Source organism: Paroedura picta, chromosome 1 (assembly GCF_049243985.1).
Source record: "Paroedura picta isolate Pp20150507F chromosome 1, Ppicta_v3.0, whole genome shotgun sequence".
NCBI lineage: Eukaryota > Metazoa > Chordata > Lepidosauria > Squamata > Gekkonidae > Paroedura > Paroedura picta.
This window is the reverse complement of record NC_135369.1, coordinates 31667210-31695116: the sequence shown is the minus strand read 5'-3', so window position 1 is coordinate 31695116 and position 27907 is coordinate 31667210. Positions and strand designations below refer to the sequence as shown.

General features: G+C 44.8%; 2 long non-coding RNA genes across 5 annotated transcripts in view; one reads left to right on the top strand and one right to left on the bottom strand.

Annotated features, from left to right (window-relative positions):
* Positions 1-1837: 1837 nt before the first annotated feature.
* Positions 1838-10683, top strand: LOC143835124 (uncharacterized). The gene is made up of 3 exons (XR_013230014.1): positions 1838-1852; positions 6782-6956; positions 10017-10683. It is a non-coding gene; the product is annotated as an uncharacterized LOC143835124 (long non-coding RNA).
* A 1169-nt stretch (positions 10684-11852) lies between these two features.
* LOC143835110 (uncharacterized) overlaps positions 11853-27907 on the bottom strand; it is a 76280-nt gene continuing 60225 nt past the window's right edge. For 2 of the 4 annotated variants that reach the window (XR_013230005.1, XR_013230003.1), the window contains 3 exons: positions 21972-22069; positions 21235-21296; positions 18138-19636 (listed from right to left, as the gene is read on the bottom strand). This is a non-coding gene — a long non-coding RNA (uncharacterized LOC143835110). Of the gene's footprint in view, positions 13054-15159; positions 19637-21234; positions 21297-21971; positions 22070-27907 lie in introns of those variants that run through there. The other 2 variants (XR_013229996.1, XR_013230006.1) reach the window with 2 other exon arrangements.

The following is a 27907-nucleotide window of genomic DNA, read 5'->3' as shown; positions in this document are numbered from 1 at the left end:
AATTTAGGCAGATTGTGAGTGGATGGGCAGGAAGGGATGTGCCAGTGTTTGCCTCTTGTGGTCCCTCCTTGCATACCAAAGGAATTGCTGATTGCTACTGTGGGGTGGTAGGTGAATTTCCTCCAGGCCAGACTGGATTCTGGAGATTTTTGATGGGGGCATCACTTGAGCATGAAATTGGGGTCACTGTGGGTGGGCTGGTAGTTCTGAGTTCCTCCATTGTGCAAGTCGATGACCTTGGAGATACCTTTCAACTCTATGATTTTATGAAAATATGTTCTTGGTATATCCTTGGCTGGAGGACTTGCTAATCCTCCTGGGAGCTTGTGTTTGGAGACCTGATATGGGTTTTGAGCAGACAACTGTTAGCAATGTCTTTTGGCATTAATTGATATCAAGGGAGACGATTTATGCAAATAGATGTTTCCCTTGGTTTTCTCCTAATCCAAGCCTATATTTTCTTCCTTTGAACATATGAGGCCAACTTAATCGAAGAACCCCATGCTGCCGAAACGAACATGTGATCTGAAGCATCACTGAAGGCCTCTCTCTCTCTCTCTCTCTCTCTCTCTCTCTGTATAGATATAGATATAGATATAGATATAGATATAGATATAGATATAGATATAGATATAGATATAGATATAGATATAGATATAGATATAGATATAGATATAGATATAGATATAGATATAGATATAGATATATGTCTTGTGACAGAACTGTTACAATTAGTTGCAGAACTACTTAGGATCTGATGCTCCATCAAAGATGCACAGGGATAGCAGGAGGACAAGGGAACAGTTATGTCAGTCTCATTTGTAGGACAGCCCCTGTAAGCTTTCTAAAATGCAGACTCTGAAAACAAAGTTGTCCTGTCTATTTAGATTTTCAGTAATCAGATTCCACCCAAGTTTGGATTTATGTCCCATTGAATATATAATTATAATTAAAATATATGGGACCTGAAATAAACATCATCAGGACCTCCTCTCCACCCACCGGCAATGGGAGGGGGGGAAGTTGAGTTGCTGATCTTGCCATGCTGGTAATGCTGGGAATGTTATTATTGTTTTTAATGGGGTTTTAACGGGGATTTTAGGATGCTGTAACCCGCCACGAGCCGCAAGGGAGTGGTGGGGAATAAATATAATAATAATAATAATAATAATAATAATAATAATAATAATAATAATAATAATAATAATAATAATAATAATAATAATAATACATTCCACATTTGAATATTGATCACTGTACAACATCAAGGCTTATGCTAGGAGCTGACTCCATTGTTCCTATAATTAATGTGCCACAATCTGTTGCAAATATTTTCCCATTCTCCTTATGGCACAACATCCTCATTTGTTCCACGAGCAGATTTGGTTCAAGTATTTTGGGCTCCATAATTTTCCTCTGATATCCCTTAACATTTTCTTTTGAGTCAACTATTACGTTTGTGCTTGCGCAGGCTGCTAGGCTGCAGGTTATCTGGTTCATCTCATTCAATTTAGACACCCAGGTCAGAAGGCTGGAAGCTGGAGAGGGATGGGTAGTGAACTGTTCTTCTGCACACAGATAGCACACAATGACGTGATGACATTTGTAAAGGCACCTGTTGAGGTCAGCAAAACACTGTGGAACTTAAATGTTCACTCATAACCTACATCGAGCTCCTCCTCTTCTGTCCATCAAATTCTCCATAAATACCAGGGCTTCAGACTGCAGTGGTCATCAGATCTTTTGGGTGAATCTTCCATTGGATCAGCTACCTCTGGGACTTCTTGTTGAGACAATCTTTATCTATGAGGGCCCTTGTTATTGCCTTTGCTGGTCTTCCACTAGTTGGGAGGTAATTATTAAAGGAGTGTACTTGCATGAGTACTGATGTTGCGGGAGGGAATTGTGAGAGCTACCCCAGAGCTACTTAGAGGAATAGCAGATTACCGGCCTGAAAAAAGAAATGAGTGGAGAGAATGGGTAGCTTCAGACTCCAAAAACATCTACTCATTTCAGTTTCAACCTTTAAAGTGCACCCTCCTCTATTTTATATCTTTCTTTTTAAAAAAAAAGGATTTAATCATATTGGATATGACAAAATTAAAAATGTGATGGGTGAGCCGAATTTAAGGTGTTGGTTTTGACCTTCAGATACCTATTTATCTTGGGACCAGTGGTTTCTGAAGGATCATATGTTCCTGCCTGGGAATTATGATAACCTAGACAGGGCCTTGTACCTGTCCCAAAAGTCAAAGAAGCTAATTGGGTGGGTTTTTTCAGCGGCAGCCTCACCATTATGAAATAGCCGCCCCAGGGAGGTGTGCCTGGCTCCCTCACTTTCAAGCCATGGCAAGCAAATGAAAATAGTTTTTGAAAAATCAAAATAGCATTTGACTAAAGCAGTCCTGAATGGTGATTTTATATGTTGGTTTCATACATTTTTACATAGTCTGTTTTATGTGTTTATATTGTAAGCTGCCTTGAGCTCCATATGGAAGAAAAGTATCAAATAAATGTTTTGTACAAAGTTAAACAAATAAAATGTACTAGCCCAGTCTGTGTAATTTGGAAGGAGGATGTTTCTCAGTCAGCTCTTGGATGATGATATGGCAATAGATTTTGATGAAGAATTAGTTTGAAAACAGTTTTATACTGAATAGTGGTCAATTGTGAACATTTTACAGCAAAAATAATTACTTTTGAGAAGGAATGCTTCAATTCTTTAATTTACATTCTGGAACAGGAATGATACTCCTATTGAGTCCTGCTAGTTCTATGTTTGATCTTTATATTTGGAGAAAAACTTTAAAAACATTATTTATATCCTATGTCTGTAATTGGTATTAATTTTTGCTGTCAAGTTCTTTCTGACTTAAGGCAACCCTATGAATTAATGTCTTCCAAAATGTCTTATCATTAACTCAGGTCTTGCAAACTGAGAATTGGGGTGCCCTTGATTGAGTCCACCCATTTCATGTTAGGTTTTGGGGTTTTGAGTCCTGCTGCCTTCATCTTCTTATAATTTTGTTATTCATGTTAAAAATCATTCAATATTTAGTACTCTCTGAAACTCACTCGCACATCCCTCCATAACTTGGAATGTGTGTGGGGTGGCATGTGTTAAATGTAAATAGAAGCTGTCAATTTCTGAAGGATCTTTAAATAACCCCAACCGCCACAATTTTATTTTATCTGCCATATTTAATGCCTACCAACCTCTAATTAAAATTTTAGTAGCTGATCTCTCCCAGTTGAGATTAACTTTTGTGGTGCAATGAGGTTAACTTGAATGCAGTTCTGCTATCACGGTTGAGCTACACCCAGCAGGCAACAGAGAATGATAGAATGATAGAATGATAGAATCATAGAATCATAGAGTTGAAAGGGGCCATACAGGCCATCTAGTCCAACCCCCTGCTCAACGCAGGATCAGCCCTAAGCATCCTAAAGCATCCAAGAAAAGTGTGTATCCAACCTTTGCTTGAAGACTGCCAGTGAGGGGGAGCTCACCACCTCCTTAGGCAGCCTATTCCACTGCTGAACTACTCTGACTGTGAAAATTTTCTTCCTGATATCTAGCCTATATCGTTGTACTTGTAGTTTAAACCCATTACTGCGTGTCCTCTCCTCTGCAGCCAACAAAAACAGCATCCTGCCCTCCTCCAATTGACAAACTTTCAAATACTTAAAGAGGGCTATCATGTCCCCTCTCAACCTCCTTTTCTCCAGGCTGAACATTCCCAAGTCCCTCAACCTATCGTCATAGGGCTTGGTCCCTTGGCCCCAGATAATCAGAGGATGAATTCCAGAGGATTGGTTGCAGATAACAGTATAAGATGAAGTTCTACAGGGCTTGGGAGAGCTCCCAAGTAAGAGACGTTTCTATAAAAGGAATTTCAATTCAACAAGGAACCCAAAAATATAATCAGGCTTAGTGAGTGCCCAAATCCTATATCTTACCAAAAAGGTAGCAGAAATATAAAGTATGAACTCTAGGCATACCCTCTGCAGATGGTGACATTGAGCCTTGCTTGAGGATCCTGATTCCCAACCTCAGGAGTATAGATAGAAGTCCTTTTCTTCAGGGCAAGCAGCTGAAGGTCCACCATCCAACTAGATCATGCTCACTTACAGAATTTGCAGAAATCCCAAGCATACAGCCTCTCTTTGCCTCAGAATCACTGCAGGATGACTAGGCTATACTGCTGAGAGGTTTTACCATTTGATCTGTGAAAGCTAAGAATTGCATTTCCAGATATTCATATAGTAGTGAAACCTGTCACTTTTGGGCTCATTACTGTGGAAAGGCTGGGACTGATCATTCTGTGCCTACCCTTTTGGGACAATTTGCTGTGGCCAAAACCAAGCGTCACCTCCTCTGCCATGACCTCCTCTAGCTCCAGTTCCTCATTATTATTTTCCTCCAGCTCCTCATCACAAATCTCCACCTCCTGTTATGAATATCCATGGTATGGTCCCTGCAAAAATGGCTGATAAATGAAACAGAGGATCTTTAGGGGCAGAAGTTGTATTTTACTGGAAAGGGCAATTTGTTTGACTGCTCCTATTAAATAAAGAAGTGGTTGGCCTTGGAAACTTCTGCTAATGCTGTAAGGGTCAAACTACATCCAATTAAAAATATTGGATTAAATACTTATCATTTGGTGTACACAACAGCAAACTTAAAACCATTGGGCCAGAATATAAGGCTGCATTAAAAGTCAAAACAGGCTCCACATAAACTATCATAATTTCACATATAAAACTGATGAACTTGTTGAATGACCAACATAAAACCAGACACATTTCAAGCATTTGGAGCAGTTTATGGATGTATTAAGATAATCTATTTGACTTTATTCATCCCTGGGTACTTCTGTGAAGGTGCAGAGATGCCAGGACCTGCTTATGAGATGGCAGTCAAGGCAACAGAAAGGGTCTGCAAGGTGAAGCTCTTCCAGGTGGCATTTGGTTGAGGCCAAGTGGTGGGACATCAGTTGGGCCCCCCACTTGAACCACCCCATCTTATGGTTAGAGGTAGCGTTTCCAGCCATTGCATAGCAGGGGTGGGTGAGATGAGGGGGTGGGGTTAGTTTGTTCTGAATTTAAATTGTATTTTTATCTGTTGTGAACTGCCCTGAGCCAGCTGGCCAAGCAGGAGTGGTATATAAGTCAAATAACAAATACATAAATAAATAAACGTGTGGTCGCTATTGCCTCCACCAGCAAACAAAGGTTGAGTTCAATGGCATTTTAAGATGAACAAAGTTTAAGGCATAGACTTTGGTGCACGTGCACATGCACACTTTATTGGGTAAATGTAAATTTAAGAGCCTTTTTTGCATCACGTGCACACAAAAGCTTATACCTTGGATAAAACTTTGTTGGTCTTAAAGGCGCCCCTGGACTCAAACTTTGTCCTGTTGCTTCAGACCAACATGGCTGCCCACCTGAATTTAAATCAAGTTATCTCTATTTTAATGAAGAAGAAGGAAGACTTTTGTATACTCCACCGTCTATCATAAAACAACATGACTGTTCCTTTGCCTTGAAAGCAAAATTGAATGCTTTATTGTGAGCAGGAGATCCTTGTGCTTGAATATTCATTGCTTTTAAAAGTTCCTCAGTTCTAAAGCACTTTGTCATCCATCATGGATGGGTGGGACTTTGAGAAAGACAACGCCCAAGGCCCCTCTTTCTTTTCTATGCATTAATGTTCTAAAAAACACATTACTTGTTCTTGGCGGGTGTCCAAAACTCTACATCAAATGCAGCTGACAAGAAATAAAATTCTATGTCTAACTGGGGAAGTTAGAAATTTACATTAGTTAAGAATTCCAGGCAGCAGATCTTTGAAAATTCTTCGAAGCTGAATATGACATTGCTAATTGTCTAATATGTATAAGCTACTTGTCACTAAAACCAGCCTCTTTACCCAGAACTGGAGAATAGTCCAGGTAATGCCAATTTTAAAAACAGAAAAAGGGAGAAGCGAAAGGGGCACTAGGAAATGATAGATCTGTTTACTCCAATGTTTATCCCGAGCAAGTTAGCTTTTTTTAAAAAAGGAAGTTTTAAGAATACAGAACAGACAGTGTAGCTTCTGCAATGGAATTCTTTATCCCCAAGCTTTTGGAATTCTTTAAGAGCATCAGCAAACATGTGGCAATGGGCAATGGAGGAAACATCACGTATTTGCATTACAGTTTGACTGTCATCTTGCTTATGGATCATGATCGGGTCTACTGCAAGCTTCAACACAAACATGGTTACAAGTGTAATCCTGATGACAGCACAGCATTCTTGGAGCTGCCCAAAGGACTGCTGTCAGGTCTTCATTTCACTCATCTTCCACACAGCCTGCCCCCCTTTTCCTCTCACACCACCCTCACTTGTCCCGCATCCAACTTTTGTTCTGTTCTTTCTGGGTTTGTGATTCCCTTCAAAGAGCCTGATCTTATCCTTCCTATTATTCTCTCTACATGGAAGGTTCTCTCTCTCCTTCACTGTTTTATTTTCTTGTGTAGTCCTTTAATGTGCCACTCGTCTATATCTTCAAGCCCAGGCAGCTGGAGCAGAATAGTGGAAAGCATTTCTGGCACCCAACAGGCTCAACAGAGCAAGTGTTAAAGATGCTCAGTGAGCCATTCTTACCTGTCAGCACACAGAGCATACAGTGATCCGAGGAAAAGTCTAGGACAGCCAGTTGAGGGTCAGCATGACACAAAAGACAATGGTTGATCCATGCCCCAGCTCTAAGCTCTGCCCCTCTATTCATCAGATGTCCCATAAATATCACGGCACCAGACCACACCATGCATCAAGTCTTCCAAGCGGCTTCCTTTGGCTGGATCAGCTGCTGTCTCAACTCCATTGAGAGTGGAGCCAGCCTCACACCATGAGGGCTGCTTTTGTTGCCTTTGCTATGCTCCTGTTGGACACTGCGGCCTTTGCAGGTAATGAAAGAGAAATCTTGGTGGGAGGTGGGAGGTTCCCTCTTGAGGTATCTGTGGGCACTAGGAAGGTATTATCTCCCCCCTTCCCCAGCAGCATGACTGGAAAACTTGTCTTCCATTCCCTAATTCTTCTGCTGACTTAGGTGTCCTTAGGCAATAGGTGTCCTTAGCATGAAGAGAATAGAATCATAGAATCATAGAGTTGGAAGGGGCCATACAGGCCATCTAGTCCAACCCCCTGCTCAACGCAGGATCAGCCCAAAGCATCCTAAAGCATCCAAGAAAAGTGTGTATCCAACCTTTGCTTGAAGACTGCCAGTGAGGGGGAGCTCACTACCTCCTTAGGCAACCTATTCCACTGCTGAACTACCCTGACTGTGAAAATTGTTTTCCTGATATCTAGCCTATATCGTTGTACTTGAAGTTTAAACCCATTACTAGAATAGAGCAGGAGTGGCCAAACAGTGGCTCTCCAGATTTCTATGTATGTCCAGATATCTATAATTCCCATGAACCCCTGCCAGTGGGGACTGTTGTAGGCTGAGTCCACTAGATCCCCAGGAATTGAGAGTGAAAAACCTTCACGTTGAAGTGATATTTTGAAGGAAAGGAAAACCTGAGTGTGAAGAAATCTTTAAAATTTATGGAAAAGATAAATTATTCTTAAAAGTCACTGAAGAAGTTCTTCTAAAATGTGATATCCAACTAGGGACTTGTTATGACTGTTTGACTACACTTTGTGGGAAATAGACTGTTTGCCATAACCCATTTCCTTGTACGTCTCTTGGACCTTGCAGGTCTCTTGGACTGATGGGTCATTGCCTACTACCCCTGCAATAGAGGCCTATCTCTTTAGCTGTACAGTCTGGGCTTTGAAGGGCACATCCGAGGATGGTGTGTGTGTGTGTATGTGGGGGGAAGCAGATCTATATTATTTCCTCTTTTCCCAGGGACTCCTTGGAAGTGAAGTTCTATGTAAGGGAAGCCTTCAATAGACAATGCTTAAATTTTAAATGTATTCAATTTTTAATCTTGAGATTAGATTCTGAGAAAAATTTATTTTGTAACAAAAGTCAGTTCTTATTTTGAAGATGTCATTATTTTGCAACAATGTGCCATCTGCAAAATTCAGTACTTTAAAAGCTCTCTCCCCCCCCCATCTCTAAAAACAACAGTGCCTGACACTGGATATGATAGATTTCTATAAATGATACCATTGCCAGCATATTTGATATGAGAGATTTTGCTGTAGAGGTTTCCCATATAGAATTTACTTTATTTGTCATCTGTGCAGGCAGCAAGATGCAAGGATCTTCAATAGCATTATTCCCAGTGATTCTTCTGTCCCACATTCAACTATTGGGGAAGCTAATTGTAATCTATACATAGGCCCACAAAAATGGCCTTATACTGACTGGGCTGTGGTAAGGAATACTCAACTGAGAGCAGCACAACTTCACCCATAATGGTAGAAATGTCAGGCCACACCTGACTCATGGCAACCCTGTAGGGCAGGGGTAGTCAATCTGTGGGCCACCAGATGTTCATGGACTACAATTCCCATGAGCCTCTGCCAGCCTTTCATGGAACTGTAGTCCATGAACATCTGGAGGACCACAGGTTGACTAACCCTGTTGTAGAGTTCTCAAGGCAAAAGACGTTTAGAGGTGGCTTCCCAAGGCTCAGCTCTGTGCAGCAACCCTCTCCCATCTAGGTACTAACCAGTGTTAGCAGCCACATGCTGATAAGATCAGGGCCTCTTCTGCATGATGGATAAGCTGATGAAAACTCACTAAATACGCCGTTGTTTTTCTGATCTCTGCACAGAAGAGTTAATTTACTCCACAAGACTGATTTTGCTCTGCATGGTGAACTGCCTCTTCGGTGCTTTAAGCGTCTTTTAAACGTTGTTTCTGAAAGATGCTTTTCACCAATTCATTTCTCTCCTGACTGCCTGAGACGAACTATTAGCCATGCAGAACAGATCTTTAGTTATGCAGATTAGTGACTGCATTCGAGAACAAAGCAGAGTTGGCAAAACTACAGGGGGCAGGGCTATGAATAGTTTCATGCAGAGAGCATTGCAACATAGTTTTTCAACAGATTATATTCAATGCAGAACAACGATTGTAATATAATAAAGCAGTCTAAACTGGTTGTTTTTTAAACTGTTTTATTTGGCTCCATGCAGAATACCTCCAGGCTAGCCTGGGCCATCCCAGGTTACAGCATCAATTAGCCAGCCACAAATACTGGATCCAGAGGATCCAGCTACAGGGAGTATCACTTCTTCAGGACCTTGGAGAGTTCCCATGGAAAACAATCATAGCAAAGCATTGAGAGAGCCGAGTAGGCCTGCTGAATGACTAGACCAACCCTTAACCGAGAGTTTACTGGGGGTAATCTCTGATTTCTCTGCCAGAAGCTGAATTGGCCAGCTTCAGGGTCAGGGTCAGATGTTAAGGGAGCAATCCGAAGGAGGTCTGCTCAAAAGAATGTCCCATGTTATTTAATGAAGCTTCATCCCAGGAGAGCATTATTAGGACTAAAGGTATCCCCTGTGCAAGCACTGGGTCATGTCTGACCCTTGGGGTGACGCCCTCTACTGTTTTCATGGCAGACTCAATACGGGGTGGTTTGCCAGTGCCTTCCCCAGTCATTACCGTTTTACCCCCCCAGCAAGCTGGGTAACTCATTTTACCGACCTCGAAAGGATGGAAGGCTGAGTCAACCTTGAGCCAGCTGCCGGGATTGAACTCCCAGGCTCATGGGCAGAGCTTTCAGACTGCATGTCTGCTGCCTTACCACTCTGCGCTGCAAGACTACAGCATGTAAAAGGTTTGCCTAAAAACTGGAGGCAGCTTGTGGCTTCTGGGATTTGTGGGGCATATTCCAGCTGCTGCATGCATGCATGTGGAAGACCTACCAATCTCCAAATCACACTGCAACAACACGGACAGGACTGCTGAAAATTCTGCCCAGTTAACCAATTAGTACTCAGAATTTCAAGGCCTTTCCCAGCTGAACTCCACACTGATCTCTGGATTTTCTTTTGTTCAGGATACCCATCTCACTGTCACTGTCCTGGACAATGTCGCAAAGACTGTGGAGGGAATGAGCTTCTCACCAAAAGTTGCGCCTGCACATCAGGTTACTGCTGCATCCTGCGTCTGCCGCCTCCACTCCCACTCCCAGCTCCTCTGGCTCCTCTTCCATATCCCCATTATACATCAGTGCTGCTGCCGCCCCCACTTCCCCCTCCACCAGCACCTCCACATTATAAACATGTGGCACCGCACCAACCCCCATTACATCCGCCTCATAGATATCCACTACGGCCACCACCAGCACACCCACACCTACTATCTCCACCACGTCCGCATCTTAAATACTCTCCTCCACCCGCAGCACCTCCTTCAGTAGGTCTGCATTACAAGCACCCACCAGCAGCTGTTCCTCCTGGACTACCAACTCCAATACGCCCACACCCTAAGCATCCAGCACCGCCACCACCTCCTCCTCTTCTGCCACCGCCACGTCCACATCAGAAACATGCAGTGGCCCCTCCTGCACTGCTGCCTCGGCCTTATGCACAGTACAGACCAGAATACAAAGCCTGAAAGCCCAGAGAAGCGAAGCAGAGGAGACTCCGGTGCCAGAGCCATTGCTACAGACCTCGAAGAAGTTGTTTTGTTTGCTCCTTTTTATTAAAGAAATAATAATATGACCCCGGCCATGATTTCCATGTTTCCTTCTTCTTCAGAGTGGCCCTGGGAGGGCAGCCATTTCTCCCTCCTAAACCGTAGGTTTTTATGGATTGCTTCTTCAAGTGACACGATCGATATCAAGCATTTCAATTGTTGGTACAGCATCTCAGTTAAGAACGTTTATTTCTCTAAAATATTTATAAATCTGCCTTTCTCTCCAAAAGAAGGGGGAGGCTGGCCAGTACTATGAAACCTTGGAGCACACATAGATGTTTTATTCCAGTTAACCTTAAAGGTTTCAGATTGTTTTGCTGTAAAAATTACACGTTCAGATTCTTTAATCTGAAATAATAATAATAATAATATATTATAATAATTATTTATAATATATTCTTATTCTTATTTCAGTTGCTTTCAGATGGAACACATTTCCAAATGTTTCCTAACAGCCTTTTGGGGTGAAATGTTCAGAAATTGGGTCCATTATGAAAGGGACCCAACCTGCCAAATGTCTGACTAGCTTTTGGAAGTATCCCTGGTTTCTGAATGGCTGAACACATGGTATATTTCTGTGTACTACTACATTCCTCCCCCCTCAACCAAGGCTATAAGATTATTGGGGATTTTGCTCATCACCCAGTTCTCCCTATGACATTTGAGACAGTAGCAACTATGCTGATTTTTAGAGACCATGAAAATTCTGGTTTGCATTGTGTAGGGCAGGGGTAGTCAACCTGTGGTCCTCCAGATGTTCATGGACTACAATTCCCATGAGCCCCTGCCAGCAAACGCTGGAGGACCACAGGTTGACTACCCCTGGTGTAGGGTACAAAGCTGCAGAGTCCTCCCTCCAAAACCTCCATTTTTTCTCCAAGGAAACTGACTCTATAGTTTGGAGATGAGTTGCATCCCTAACAGAGAGATGCCCTTGGATGATTCTGACATCAGCTGCTCAGCAGAACATGGACAGATTTCTGGATGGGCCACTCCTCTGGAAGAAGCACATCAGCCATCAGGAAAGGGAGGGAGGGAGGGAAGGAAGGAAGGAAGGAAGGAAGGAAGGAAGGAAGGAGGAAAGGGAAGGAAAGGGAGGGAGGGAAGGAAGGAAGGAAGGAAGGAAGGAAGGAAGGAAGGAAGGAAGACATTAATAGACCCCCCCCCCCCACCACCAGGATGATTATTGCTAGGAAATGTAGGAGAGATTTTATTGACATAACAATTATTTATTTTTATCCAGCCCTTCCAAAGTTGCTCAGGGCAGGTTGCAACATTACATTATATAAAACAACATCAAAAGAGGCTAAAGACATTTTAGATGCAGTTATGCCGGACGGCGGGTTTCAGTGACAGAAGCCAGTCTTCCCATCTCTCTCTCTCCCAGAGGGGAGGCCAGCATTTATTATTTTGGGCCTCGGCCATTAGCCTGGTGAAATAGCCCTGTGGGGGGGTGTTATAAGGGAAAAGATGGTCCCACAGGTATGCCGATCCCAGACCGTTTAGGGTTTTAAAGGTTAACACCAGCACTTTCAACTGGATTTGGTCTCCAATCTGGAGCCAATGCAGCTGGTCTTTACTGAGTGGTCTTATTTGGTCTTTATTGAGTCTGTGTGAGGACTCGAACCGCTGCATTTTGGACCACCCGGAGTTTCTAGCGCAGTTTCAAGGGCAGCCCTTTGTAGAGCAAGTTGCAGAAGTCTAGTCAAGAGGTGAGTGTCACATGGATCTCTGTGGTTAAGTCCAATTCAGAGAGATAAGGGGCAAGGTGTCTCACCTGGCGCAGAAACAAAACTAAGCAGGCTGTCTTCCTAATTTGGACCTCCATTGATAAGGAGGAGTCCAAAATCACATCCAAACGCTCTCTTTTTTGTGTGAGGCTTAAAAACAGGGATCCAGTAATTTTAATAAACCTAACAAAAAGAGGAGCTCAATTTGTCTCTGTGTTGGCATTTGAATACTACTTAATGATCATTCATCACCAGCAGCAGACTGGTAGGCACTCAAGGGCAGCCTGGTAAAGTTTGGGAAAGTTGTCTACTGCCGAAATCTTCTTCAGTGTCACTTGCTGTTGCCAAACTGTGAAATATGCAAGTGATATCTTGCTCCTTGGATGAAACTGCTCCAAAGAACAAAGAATGGAACTTACTGTAATCAGGGTGAGTGGACACAACTTCCTCCATTGTTGTAGCAACTTCTACTGGCGTTCTGGCAGGTTTTGGATCTGTAACATCTGTGCTGGAAATGAAGACATCCCTTTTGCTTCTCTGTAATGCAGGACTCCTTTGCTGGCTTTGTGAAAGATGTGGAGAATGATGAATGATGTCCAAACTTTTGACATTCTTGTCAAAGCTCAGTCCAAATACGTCTCCAAATATGTCAAGATGTGGATTCACCTGATGGACAGGGCAGGTCAAATCACAACCAATACAGGAATATTCAGGGGCACGGTTCCCCTCAGAGGGCAGATGTCATCACCATCACCAACCTGAAACTGAGCCAACCAAAAGCACTGAGGATGCCTTAGTGCAGGGGTAGTCAAACTGCGGCCCTCCAGATGTCCATGGACTACAATTCCCAGAAGCCCCTGCCAGCATTCGCTGGCAGGGGCTCCTGGGAATTGTAGTCCATGGACATCTGGAGGGCCGCAGTTTGACTACCCCTGCCTTAGTGTGACCATGAAACTGAAGGCTTTTCTAAGCAGTACAACTAGCCTGAGTTGTGTCCGCGGTCACAACTGCTCAGGTATAGGGGGACTCACTTTTCCATGACACTCAGCGTGGCCCGAGTGTTGCATGGTGGCGGAGGGGCTTCAGTCGTCCTCCCCATGATGTTTTTGCTAGCAGAAACAGCCACAGGGTGCTTCTATTTACCAGCCTGGTGTAGTGTGGTGCCCTCTAACCGGAGAACCAGACTTGATTCCCCTTTCCTCCTCCACATGCAGCCAGCTGGGTGGCCTCGGGCCAGTCACAGTTCTCTCAGAGCTCTCTCAGCCCCACCAACCTCGCAGGGTGTCTATTGTAGGGAGAGGAAGGGTAAGTGATTGTAAGCTGCTTTGAATTTCCTTCGGGTAGTTAAAAGCAGGTTCCAAAAATTCACCTCTTCTTCTTCCTCAGGCTCCACAGGTCCTGTGGTCAAGAACACATGGAGTCCAAAGAAGGGGCAAGCATGACCCCCTGCTGCTGTTTACTCTGTAGAGAAGCCTGAAGTCTCTCCTCTGCCCACCCAGCTGCACCAACTGGCAGAGCAGTTTGAAACATGTCCCCTGTGCCCATGTGCCTGTCACAAAGCTGGCTGTACTCTGTACTCTAATACCACGGGGGGGGGGGGAGGAAATGGCTTCAGCAAAACACAACACGAAAGCCCTGTTTCATTTCTCAAGCATACATCTTGTGAAGGCCAATGGCCAATGCAATATCACTAATCTGAATCATATAGGGGTAGTCAAACTGCGGCCCTCCAGATGTCCATGGACTACAATTCCCAGAAGCCCCTGCCAGCAAATGTTTGCTGGCAGGGGCTCATGGGAATTGTAGTCCATGGACATCTGGAGGGCCGCAGTTTGACTACCCCTGAAATGACGATTTGATGGGTTTTTTCCTCCTAATATTAAAATCTTGCCATTTTAGATATGAACTCCAGGCTCCTAATGAATTGCAACCAGATCAATGCAATCGAGATTATGTGAAATTAGTCTGCAACAGCACACTCAGTGTTAAAAATATGAAAACAGATAAATTTACATGCTGACTCACACTTAATGTTTTCCTATAAATCCTAGCAAACAGTGCCACCTGGTGGTCTGAGGGTGCCTTATTAAAACACACTGGGCACGTCCTTGCTGTATTCCTTACACGAAACGAGCAAAATTCTTACAGCTTGTTCAGCTCTGCTTTGTGCTTGATTAACTCAAGTCTGTTGCGCAGCAGAGCAACCCAATCTAACTCTTGAACTGTGCATCTTAGCATGTTGTGTTCATATTTAGCTAGCATCTCAGACTCTCGCTGTTCCCTCGTGGCTTCCGGTGCCTGCTGATGTCTGCACACAGCAATTTCCAGCCTGGTAAAGATCACCCACTTTGTCGTTGTGACATTCACATCCCTGTCCACACCACCTCCAATTCGTAAGAACATAGGAAGAGTCTTGCTGGATCAGACCAGTGGTCCATTCAAGTCCAGCATCCTGCCTCACCAAGTGGCCCACCAGTTCCCCTGGAGTGCCAACAACAGGGAATAGAGGCTCCCCCTTGATAGGACTCAGAGGATTCGTCACCATGGCTAGAAGCCACTAATGGGCCCATCCTTCATGAATATGAGACCTTTGGGGGAATGTCCTGCTCTGCAGGGAGGAGCAGTATATACATTGAATAAATAAGCAAATAAAAGAGCCAAACTAGGTCAACATTCAGAATGAGCAAACAAACATTAGAAAGCTCATTTATATAAGCACAAATATGCAACTTAAAGAAGAAGCTGGTTCCCCCCCCCTCGGTTTTTCACTACCTGAAAGGCTCTGAAAGCCACTCGCAATCATCTTCCCTTCCTCTCCCCATAACATGCTGTGTGCGGAGGAGTGGGGAGTGGGAAATCAAACCCGGTTCTTCAGCTTAGTGGCCCCCAAACTGGCTCCACATCGCACTAGTCCAAACAAAAACAAGCACTTTATTTGCAGTCATTTAGACCAGTACAATATATGTTGTAGTACCCTAATAAAAGATAAAATATGACTCTATTAGTTAGTTGAATCATCAGATCAGAGCTAGACTGTAATTTATATACAGTCTGTACATTTATAGCTATTATAATAAGTTCACAAAGGTTTATTTCTCTGTGAACCTTTTACACATCTTGATGGCAGCAGCACAGAAGCACATAGGGTGATTCGGGGGCTCTCATCATTTAAAAGTTTCAGCCCTGCCTGCACTTTGTGATGTAAAATCCTAGGGCCATTCCGCACAGATTCTTTGTAGCAGGAGTGTGGCAAATTGTAATCGCTACTAAAATGCAGTTATGCACAACGTCGTTGACAATCTGCCACACTCTTGAAACTGATCCACAAAAATCGCTTTGTTGTAGCGCTTTCAGGGAAAAAGTGGATTCACCCTCCAGAAAGTGCTACAACCAATCTGCAACACTAATGGAAAAGTTCTGGGTGTTACCATTGTTGCGGTTTCAGCAAAGTCCCTCCTCCTGGTTCTCTTCTCTGATCTTCCGGTGAAGCGATCGCCATTTTTTTTTCTCGAAGCAAGCGGAGATCAACGAACCGGCGAGCCTTCATTCACACGCCACTTGCTAGCTAGATTGGTCTCTCCGTTGCAACGAATCAACGCAGATTCGTTGCAACGTGTGTGTGTGTTTTTTTAAAAACCTGCCTTAAAGGGAAAGTGGCTTTTCGGGAGCATGATAACGGCCACCCATTGGCTGCTCATTTGATTGATGGCCAGGGGCGGGACAAAGCTCGGCAAATATCACTTTCTGGCTAGCGATTTTTGCCGAGACTGGAAACCTGTGGGAAACTATAGAAACGCAACTGGATTCCACTACAAAGGCAGGTATGCATAACGACAAATTCCACTATTTAAAAAGGCGTTTTTTTCATTCCGCAACCAATTTGCAACATAGATCCTGGTGCGGAATGGCCGCTAATTTTAATGTGGCACTGGCTGAGGCTTTCTCTGCAGAGACTGCTGCCCACAATACAAAAGAAGTCCAAGGTCACAGCCCATTGTCCAGCCACCGTCTGCCACGAGGCCATCTCGACAGATTCTTTTACTGTCTGATCCCCCTCTAAGCAGTGGTCCAGCATTCAGGACCACTGACATTTGAGCCATCAAGTTTTTGCAGCCCAAATCCTGGTTGCTGTGAGTCCTTTATGGAGAAGAGGCATTGCAGGAACATCTGGCCACTACTGTTTCAATTTCTCAGGCCTATTCTCTGACCAAAGAAAGTTGCTTGCTGTTCCCTTCCCAGAGTCCTTATTCTACGATCCCACCTTCCCCTTCATGGGAGCCTAACACAGAGATGGGATTGGATCTGTTGAAGAAGGAGACACATTTGGTGCTGTCCTGAGGTCAATTGGGCCCTGGCACCACTCCTACATTTGATGGCAGCAGGAGGTGAAGAAGCCAGAAGAATTCAGAAATCTGAAGTTGCCCTCAACTGCAAGGTCCCCCCTCCCTGTTTTGTCAGGAGCTGATGCTCAGTCCAAGTCAACGCCTACCCAGCTGAAGGCAGCCTGACTCCCCCACGTGAGGAAGGCTAAGAGAGGGAAGCAGCCAGGAGCCAGGCAGCAGTGCGGAGGGACATGGTTGGAAGGCAAGGCTGAGCCTGGTCTTAAGAAAGATCAAGATGTAGGGATGCCAGTCATCAGGTAGGCCCAGGACTAAAGAGATCAGTTCCCCTGGAGAAAATGGCTGCTTTGGAGGGTTGACTCCATAGCATTCTACTGCGCTGAGTTCCCTCCGAGCCCCAAATCCCACCCACTCCCAGCTCCACCCCCAAAGTCTCCAGGTGTTTCCCAGCCCAGAGGTGGCAACACTACCAGGATGGGAGGAGCTAAGAGGCAGCCCTGAGCAGCCAAGGGATGGAACAGGGCAGGAAGCCCAGCAGGCAGCAGCGGGAAAGGCAGGGAAGACTTCCCTTTTCTTGTACAGCCTCCTGGGTGGAGCAGGTAGACAGGGACTGGCTGCTGGCCTGGCCTGACATGGGAAGGGCCACAGAATCCCACAACAGGGAATACACCACAGCTGGCCAGGGAGGGAGGGGGAGGGTCAGAGCTCCTGGTAGGAGAGAGACAAAGCTAGAGAGGGCAGAAGATGAACTACAGTGCCAGGACCCCCTGTCCTTCCCAATTCTGAGGCTGGAGAGGGGCGTCTCCTCCTCATTTTCTTTTTGGGGAGAAACCACAGGGGGCAGGGGATGGGGAAGCCTCACCAGTCCCATGAACAGAAGTCCTTTGCAAAAGGTCTCTCAGCCCTGGTCTATGCCATGAATAATGCAGGAGCTCTTTTAGAGAGAACAGCGAGGTGACCTTTTTATGCCAAGAACATAACGGGCCCAGGCAAGGCTGATACCATCAAGGATCTCCTATCCATTGGACAAGGGACAAGATGACCGGCGCTTAACGACACATCTGTGGGGCGACAACCTGAACCAATTACAGAAGCAATACTGGCATTGTTCTCCAGAGAGAAGGCACCTCCCCAAGGCCCACTGCTGGAGGACGGCTGTGCTTTTCAGGCTAGAGAGCAGCAAGCGTACAAAACTCCCCCCCAAAGGGCCATCCGGAAGGCTTTTCCAAGCACGGCCTCATCAGGCCAGCATGCTCTGATCCCATCAGCATTCAAGCTGGTAAAAGAATGGTTGGGCAAGAAGGATCCCTTTTCTGGAACTCTGAAATTAATTGCAAAATTTACCATCCTCGCCATCTTCATTCATAGTCCACCTTTGTCACTAGGTCCCAAGGAAGGTTACAACGAGTGTGATTTTAAAAAAATCTCTGTTCAACAAGAGACTTCCAAAACAGGCTCAGAACATTTAGATCTAAGAGCTAATGTGCTAATCAGGACACCCATCCACCTCAATATTCCTGGACTATATCACACCCAGTATTTGTGATATTCAGATCACGTAGATAAGGAGGAGATGCCTTGGGATGCCTGCATGACAGATAGCACAAAGTGGCAACTAGAGAGAAAGAGGCGAAAGGCACCTCTCACATCAAAGGTGGCAAGGAACTGACATTGTTTTGATGAATTGTCGAAGGCTTTCACGGCTGGAGTCAACTGGCAGTATGGGTTTTCCCGGCTGTGGGGCCACGATCTGGTAGTTTTAGTTCCTGGCGTCTTCAGAGGTAGGGCACAGCAAGATGGGAATCTGCCCTGGCACATTTCAAGAATTCCCATCTTGCTGTGTTCCTACCTCTGAAGACGCCAGCCACACTTACTGGTGAAACAAAAGGGTGCCATATGGAGGATGGAGCAGAATTGTTCTCTCTTGCCCCAGAGGGACAGACCAGAACGAATGGGATGAAATTAATTCAAAAGAAATTCCATCTAAACATCTGGAAGAAGTTCCTGACAGAGCGGTTTCTCAGTGGAACAGGCTTCCTCGGGAGGTGGTGGGTTCTCCATCTTTGGAAATATTTAAACAGAGGCTGGATAGCCATCTGATGGAGAGGCTGATTCTGTGAAGGCTCAAGGGGGTGGCAGGCTACAGTGGATGAGCGATAGGGTTGTGAGTGTCCTGCATAGTGCAGGGGGTTGGACTAGATGACCCATGAGGCCCCTTCCAACTCTATTATTCTCTGATTCTATTCTGTGACTGCAACTACCAGACTACCAGCCACACACAATAACTAGTAGATACTGAATTCTCCAAGATTATGAAAACAAAATGAAAGTGTTCCATCTGCTGGCAGAACAAGTTAATTCCATTTCCAAGAAAGGAGACGAGTATACAGCAGCCGAATTAGTTCAGATTAACCAGAGAATATTGGCGTTTGGGAGCTAAGCGGGGTCAACCACAGTCAGTACTTGGGAGGGGAAAGCTCCCAGGAGGACTGGCTTCCTACACAGAGGAAGGCAATGGCAAGTCACCTCTGTTCTTGTCCTGCCTTGGACACCCCAAGTTTGGGAGTTGCTTGCGATTTATGGGCACTTTGTTCTTTGTGGAGGGTGAGTCATACTTTAACCAGGCAATGAACACAGAAGTCCTATTAAACCATGTTCACCTAAGGAATGTGATACATGCAGTGGGTACAAAAAGATCATGGACTGCCCATTGGACTCAGTTGTGCTTGTTGTCAGTGCATCCAGCTGTGCCTTCCAAGGCGGTGAAGGTGAGCATCCTTTGGTGCGGGCAAGGGCCAGTGGAATCTCATGCAATGTGACACTGCAGCCGTCTTGGGAATGAGAAAAGTGTAGATGTTCCTTCTCAGAATTGACCTTAGCTTTCACAGCTTTCAGGTGTTCTTTGATGCCTGGAAATAAGTAAGTAAGTAAGTAAGTAAGTAAGTAAGTAAGTAAGTAAGTAAGTAAGTAAATAAATAAATAACTGCGGAGGGCAGGGTGAAGGCAAATCTAGTCAGGAAAACACAGGTGCTATTTGTTTTGACACACTAGTCAAAGCCTGCAGTAGATAAAGACTAGAGAGTCACAAGTTTGTTAAGACAATCATACCTGCAGTAAGACAAAAAACCCATTGTAAATCCCTGGTATGCTGGGTTCAATTCTGCAATCCTCTACATGCAGCCAGCTGGGTGACCTTGGGCTCACCACAGCACTGATAAAACTGTTCTGACAGAGCAGTGATATCAGGGCTCTCTCAGCCTCATCCACCTCACAGGGTGTCTGTTGTGGGGTGAGGAAAGGGAAAGCAACTGTAAGCCGCTTTGAGCCTCCTTCGGGTAAAGAAAAGCGGTATATAAGAACCAACACTTCTTCTTTTAAGTCCTGGTTCAGTGGAAACTCTTTTATGTATCCCAATACAAGCATTTCATGCTGGAGTCTCTTTTTGCACAATGATACTTAGGACTTCGGTGTCTTAGTGGAGGGAAATGCTTCCCCACATTTTCCCCTTCGTCTTCAGTATCCAGGTTGTAGTATTTATCATTGAAGGTGCATTGGACTGGTTTGATCAGGAGGACGACAAGAGTTCCGGCAGTTGGCACAATATGGATTCCGCTGGGGAAGTGTTAAGAAAGGGACCATGGACCATTCATGTCTAGGTAGGTCAACAAAGGCAAAGACACATCTCAGGTGGCATGGGCTGACAGTGAAGATTCAAGACAATAGCACTTTCACAACCCAGCACCTGCACCTATTCCACACACATAGGATAATGCACTTTCAATACACTTTAGAAGTAGATTTTCCTGTTCCACACAGGAAAATCCAGCTGCCAAAGCACATTGAAAGTGCATTATCCTATGTGTGTGGAAGAGGCCCAGGCTTCTCCTCTGTATTGTTTGAATCCACAATAAATACCAGAGATCCATACCACCCTGTGCATCAGAACTTCAAACTACCTTCTCTCTAATTTGACCAACTACCCTCTTGGGTTGCTTGCTCTGTCAGCCAGCCTCTCTCCATGAGGGTTCTGTGTTGTGTTTTTGCTGGTCACTTTAGCCTATGCAGGTGTGCCTCTATCTTCTGGGTGGATTCTGAGGGATTCCTGAGATCCCCATTGCTTAGAGAAACTTGGGGATCATGGTTCTGTGAAGACAGGCTCCTACAGATCTCTGATAAACATCTCAAGAAGATAATGCTGAGGTGGAATTAGAGTAGCTGCAGTAATGTGTATTCTAGGACATCAGGATCATCAGCATTGAAAGGATCAGATTATACCATTCTAGCACTTTTTGAATGTATGTTCTGCACTATTGGTGAATCAAAGCACACAGTGTTAAAACAGCTAGAAAGAAAGAAAAGGCATTGGTAGAGCATAAAAATAGGTGTGTTAGAGCACACAGAGTGCTGTACAAGGCTCAGAAACATGTGTATGCAAATTCTTATTTTCCCATAATGTTTCTTGGCAGAGAATAGGATCAATCACCTTCTGTTTCATAGTATGACCTACCTCGAAGGACTGTTGTGATGAAGTGAGACAGAGGAGAGAACAAGGTGTACCATCTTGACGTCCTTGAAGGAGAAGGAGAAAAATTTATAAAATTGTGGTGAGAATGATGCCTGTAGAGGGCAGGACTCTGCTTTGCATATATAAAAAAAACTCCTCTCGATTAATAATATTTTAAGAAAGCTATATTGACATGCAGTTAAAGACAGTTTTATTCTGTACAACATATGGTTATTTCTTCTGCTTCCTGGCAGTTTTAAATGATAGTTTTAAATAGTATGTAATTTGTATGTAATTCATTCCATGTTATTATTATTTACCTTGTAATCTACCTTGAGTTCCTGTAAGGGAAAAAGGCTGCTAATAAATGGTTTAAAAAAATAGAATCATAGAGTTGGAAGGGAACTCCAGGGTCATCTAGTTCAACCCCCAGAAAAATGCAGGAAACTCACAACTATCTGCTTACCCATAGTGACCCCAATTCCATGTTCAGATGATGCCCACCCCCCAAAAAAAACCCAGAATCCCTGGCTAGTCTGATCTGGAAGAAATTCACCTCCCAACCCCAAAAATGGCAATCAGCATTTTCCTGAGCATGCAAGAAACAGCCATAAGAGGCAAGCACTGACACAATCCCTTCTTCCCACCCACTCACAATCTGCCTAAATTCACAGGATCAGAATATATGTGAGGTGGCTAACTAGCCTCTGCTTAAAAACTTCCAAGGAAGGAGAACTCACCACCTCTTGAAGAAGACATTACTCTGGAGACATTGTAAAACCAGTTGCACATGCTCAACATGTTCTTGAGGGGGTACACGAGTATATCAGAATATCATCTAAGTAAATGATAACAAACTGGTCAAGGTAGTCTGGGAATAATGATTAATAAAGCATGGGAACACTGCAGTTGTATTGCACAAGCCGAACAGCATAACTCAGTATTCAAATTGCCTGTACTGTATTCTGTATGTGGTTTTCCATTCATCTCCAGGCCTTATACGAACCAAATTGTACGCCCCACGAAGATCCAGCTTGGTTAATATGTTGACACCATGAACCTGGTTCAGGAGTTCTGAAACCAAGGGCAATAGGTACTGGTCCATTATGGTAATTTGGTTGAGGGATTGGTAGTCATGGCAAATGCAGAACTCCCCTCCCTTCTTCTTTACAAAGAGAACTGGTACAGATGTAGGAGTGTTGTAAGGCCGGATAAATCCCCACTATAGGGTTTTCTTGAGGATGTCCTGGAGAGTCTGGTTTACAGGTTCACACAAGGCATATAACCGTTTCACAGGCAGGTTGGCCTTCAGGTTCATAGAGTCAAAAATTGGAAGGTACCTCCAGGGTCATCTAGTCCAACCACCTACACAATGCAGGAACTCAGAACTATCTGCCCACCTATGGTGACCCCAGTTTCATGCCCACCAAAAATCACTAGAATCCAGCCTGTCCTGCAGGAAATTCACCTACCATTCCACAACAATTCCCTCAGTATGCAAGAAGGGCCACAAAAGACAAACACTGGCATATCCCTTCCTGCCCACCCACTGCCTATGTTCATAAAATCAACTTTTCTGTCAGATGACTCTCTAGCCTCTGCTTTAAACTCCCAAAGAAGTGTAACAGGTGTTACATTAGGTGCAACATGGGTTACATTCCCAGCCTCAACCATCAACTCAACAGTACTGGCCAATAGATGCTGATGACTGTAGCATATCATCCATACATGTACGCACTGTCCTGCTGTCCCCCATTCCATGCCATGCACTGTGTAGCCAAAGGTGAAGCAGAGTCCCAAGAACCTGTGGGGCCCATCACTTGCTCTCTTGTATGCCCCTTCTTCCTCACAACCCCACTGATTTCTCACCGGAACACAGGCTGCTTCCAGTGTGTCCTTCATGATGTTATCTGGAGTTTGCATGTTATGTCTTTAATCCTTAGGCCCGAGTGCCTTTTGGCCACTAGGTCTGAAAACTAACTCTCCTTTTGTTCTAACTGCTCTTTGGAGATAAAACCCTTTCAGCCCTGGGAAGTGTAAAGGGTGGGAGTTTGAAATGCAGAGGGGGCTGGGAAATGCCTATGTCTCGTAGCGGACTAGCTAGTTGTTCTTAGCAATCGATTTTCCATCGTGAAGTTTCCAGGTATACCATTTTAGATACAAAAAAGCTCTGAACCTTTCCCTAAGAAGAGCAGCTCAGCTTTTCTTGTCCCCTGCCTTGGTTTGTGACACACACACCATTCAGCAGTGGCTGGAACGCCAGGGAGCCTGAAGTGCATTTTATGCATTTTATGCACTACAGCCTGGAAGTAGTTGAGCAGCCATTAGTGTGTCCTCCAGGGAGCCTTCAGGACTGTCGTTTGCAAGGGCCGCTGGGATTCTCTAACAAAGAAATTGTCCCCAAAAATTAAGGAAAAATGGCCGTTTCTTTGACAAAAGGCAGTGGATCCAGCAGCACTAATGTCTTGAAACTGGCTCAGCAGGATGACCAGCATGAAAGTGTTGGGCAGGTTTGGGTTAGTGGAAGAGCCTTTGCTTGGCATGCAGAAACTCCCAGATTTGAACCCTGGCATCGCCTGTTAAAAGGACCAGGACAGTAGGTGTTGTGAAAGATCTCATTAGATTCAGTATGAAGTGGCCTCACCTGATCAAGGTCAGGAGGGACTTGTTTTAAGGCAGGCAACCGCACTGTCCTGTTGGAATCTTTGGCTGGGATTCATAGAATCATAGAGTTGGAAGGGACCTCCAAGTTCATTTAATCCAACCACCTGCAGAATGCAGGAACTCATAATTACCTGCCCACCCACAGCAACCCCAATTTCATGCCCAAGTGATCCCTTCACCAAAAATCTCCAGAATCCAACCTGGCTTGGAGAAAATTCATCTAGCATCCCACAGTGGTGATCAACAATTCCCTGGGTATGCAAGGAAGGACCACAAGAGACAAACACTGGCACATCCCTTCCTTCCTGCCCACCCACTCACCATCTGCCTAAGTTCATAAGATTCCTTTCAGTGACTGCGCTCTGCTGAGAACAAAACAATAAGGTATTGTTTGGGGAGAGTGGCTCTCCATGTTCCTCACATGCATATTCCCTGGCCAGGGAGGCTAAGCCTTCATCCTCCACTAAAGCGGAGAAAGTAGCAACTTTAAAAGTAGTTCTAAAGCTATGAGCAGAGGAGCAGAAATAAGTGGCCTTCACCCCCACCCATCAAGCCCCCAGGTATTTCCCAGCCCAGAGCGGCAACTCTAGTGAGCCACAGGTCTCTTCATCAGATTCAAGGCGTATCAACCCATGGTCAATGCATTTATATCTACAGGACATAAAAGGGAGGCTGGGTGTCCTTCAGGTGTGCCCTCTGCTTTCTTTTCTTGGTGCTCAGGGAAGTGAAGACTCTTGGGCAGCTCATGGGGGAAACTGGAGCTTCTGATAGTATGGACCCTACCCCAAGCTTGGCCTGTCAAGCGTCTTCTTCTCAGTGGCCTGGAGGAAGTTCAAGCGGTGGTTTTCCTGGGACAGACTCCTGCCGACATGTGTGTGTAGAGTTCCCTCCTCTCCACAGAACCCTTAAGATTTCACCTCATGATTTGGTATAAGATGGTAACGAGAGCCATAAGCTGGTAAAAAGACAACTCTCCCCAGTGAATCAATTCAGGCTCCTATCTTTCATTGAGGTCGTCATCAAACTCAACACTTTTCTCTTTTTGCAGGCTATGAATATCATGAGAGTCAAGCATACTGCAATGGCTACCATGCAAAAGCCTACTCTGTCAAACGGTGCTTGTGACACATGTGCCTATCACTCACTCAATAGTGGGCAACCTCCCGCCTGGTGTTATTTGTGCATTTACTTAAAACGTTTCTGTGCTACTTTCCCACCGCAAGGTGGCAAACAATTAAACATGTCAAATGTTAAAAAGCAGCCTGGGGAGGAAGTTTTAAATTTTCCGTGACATAATCTAGAAAGCCTTGGATGGGGTTGTCACCTGCCTAGCTTCACCTGGCAGAGTCCTCCAGATGACCCGAGTGGACAGGTGGGCTTGTAATAGACCACCCTCCACAGGCTGACAGCTCAGAGCAGTCTTCAAATGCATAAAGAAGTGAAGAAAGGCTTGACAACGTGGACCCCTCCTGATGGACACAATGCCATGCTTGATCTCTACACAGAATGCTTTTGCCGTAGGGTCCAAACTGATGTGCTCAACACACAACACCCTGCACAGCAGAACCTCAGCCATGCTGAAAGGAAAGCCATAGACAGTCTAAGGCAGGGGTAATGCTGGCAGGGGCTCATGGGAATTGTAGTCCATGGACATATGGAGGACCACAGGTTGACTACCCCTGGTCTAAGGATCTATCCAGATATTGTAATAAAAGGGGCAGACAAATGAGGAGCTGTTGTCATCATGAATGGGTCAGACTACATCCAGGAGGCTCAGAGACAACTCTCAAAGACTACCTTTTATAAACAACTGAACCCACACAGGAATACAAACAGGAACTATATCAGATTGTAAAGGAATTACCCCCTGCACATTCAGGAAGGAATAATTTCAGACATATATCAGATTGTATAGGAATTACCCCCTGCACATTCAGGAAGGAATAATTTCAGACACACTACAGGAACCTCAACCAGGTACCTTCTATCTTTTACCCAAAATACACAAACCTGGCAACTCAGGGCACCCTGTTGTCTCAGGCATAGGCATTATCACTGTGGGCGTATCTGGATATGTGGACTCTTGTTCTAAGACTCTATGCCATCAACACCCCTAGTTATGTCCGTGACACCATAGACTTTCTGAGGAAAATACAGTCTTTGAACAATCTTCCAGAGAACACTATTTTGGCAACCATGGATATGGAATCCTTGTATACCAACATCTCACACAAAGATGGATTACAAGTCTAACAAGTTCTAACAACACCATAGCTGACTCAGCCACCAAACTGTACCATTTTGTTCTCACCCATAACCACTTCAGATCTGGTGACTAATTGTTCCTTCAGATCAATGGTACAGCTGTGGGCACCCACATGGTCCATCAGTATCCCAACATCTTCATGGTAGACATTGAGAAATGCTTCAAAAACTAAGATCACCCAACTGGTTGAATGTGGGGGAGCACAGAATCAAACACGGCTCACCGGATTAGAAGTCTGCACTCCTAACCACTACACCAAGCTTACTCTCAAAGGAACTTCCATAACAGAATGGAAAGGGAAATTGCTGAAGCGTAAGTTATTACAATACTCAGAACAATGGAATCCCCAGGACTCAACAGGGACATTGGTTTTTTAACTCACTATATATGCTAACCTGCATTCTTAACAAACCCTCAGGAAAGCCTAAAGTCCTTAGTATTTTAATTTATCTTATTTTGAATAATTGTACTGTAACTTAAGAAATGTATTGGTTTCTTAACCATACTGCTTATCGACATTCTCAAGCCCGCAGAAAGGCCAAATGTCCTCTGTATTTGAATTTATCTCTTAATTGGAACAATTGATTTGAACAAGTAGATTTTAATGTAACTATGACTAGTATAATGCAATGTAGTTTGGAATATATAATTTTTCAGGCTTTCAGTAGGCCATATGTTCTACTTCAAAGTAGATGATACCCCCTAGATCAGCGGTTCTCAACCTGAGGGTCGCAATCCCTAGGGAGGTCAATCAATCCTTTTCCCATGGGCTGCTGCTGCCACTGCACTGCCGCCACCTTCCTAATGGTGCAAGGGTTGCACACTCTGGTGCGCTCCGGCCACTTTGGCGATCACGGAAGCCTGAGGTGGCCAGCACCATGGCACAGAGGGGAGGGTCACCAGCGGTGCAACAGCCAGTGCCTGCATGCTGGTAGACTGCCAATGCTCCTCCCCTCTGCCCATACCTTGAATAAAACTTTGTTGGTCTTAAAGGCGCCCCTGGGCTCTCAATTTGTTCTGAAGCCTTCGCAAACGTCACTCTTTTCCCACCGCTCCTGTTTGTTTGCAATCCCACTGAACAATCAAAAAAAATGCATGTTTAGACACAACAATTTATCCTTGGATTAATCTTTTCTGCTAGCTTATTAAGCATCTCCCTAATAGAGTTACAATAATACATATAATAAAAAAATCATGCAGTGCAGACTGTGCCAATGATACATTTTCAGCCTGATTAAGACTGTTAGTGATGACTCTTTGTTCCCGCTCCAGCTGCCTTTTCCCAAGGAGGAGAGATCTGCTGCTTCCACCGCAAAGGACGACTGGCGGCTTTAAAATGACAGCAGCAGCTGCTGTGCCCAACGTTGCTCAGCCACGCTAGATTAGGCCTGTGACTGAAGGCTCCCACCCACAATGCCTGGTGCAGACCAACTGGATCCAAAGACTTGCATCACTCACTGGACAGGCGAGAGGAAAAGACTTCTTTGCACAAAACTTTGAAACTCCCTCCCCAAGGTGGATCCCCTGTTGCCTTCTTGGATGCTTTAGGATGCTTTGGGCTGATCCTGTGTTGAGCAGGGGGTTGGACTAGATGGCCTGTATGGCCCCTTCCAACTCTATGATTCTGTGATTCTATGATTCTGTGATTCTGTGTCTTCTGCCAATGGGCAAAGCCTTCTTTTGTTTTGTTTGGCCTACTCTCCGGTAACGGTAGTTGGTCTCCTTGCCGGTGCTGCTGCTGTCCAT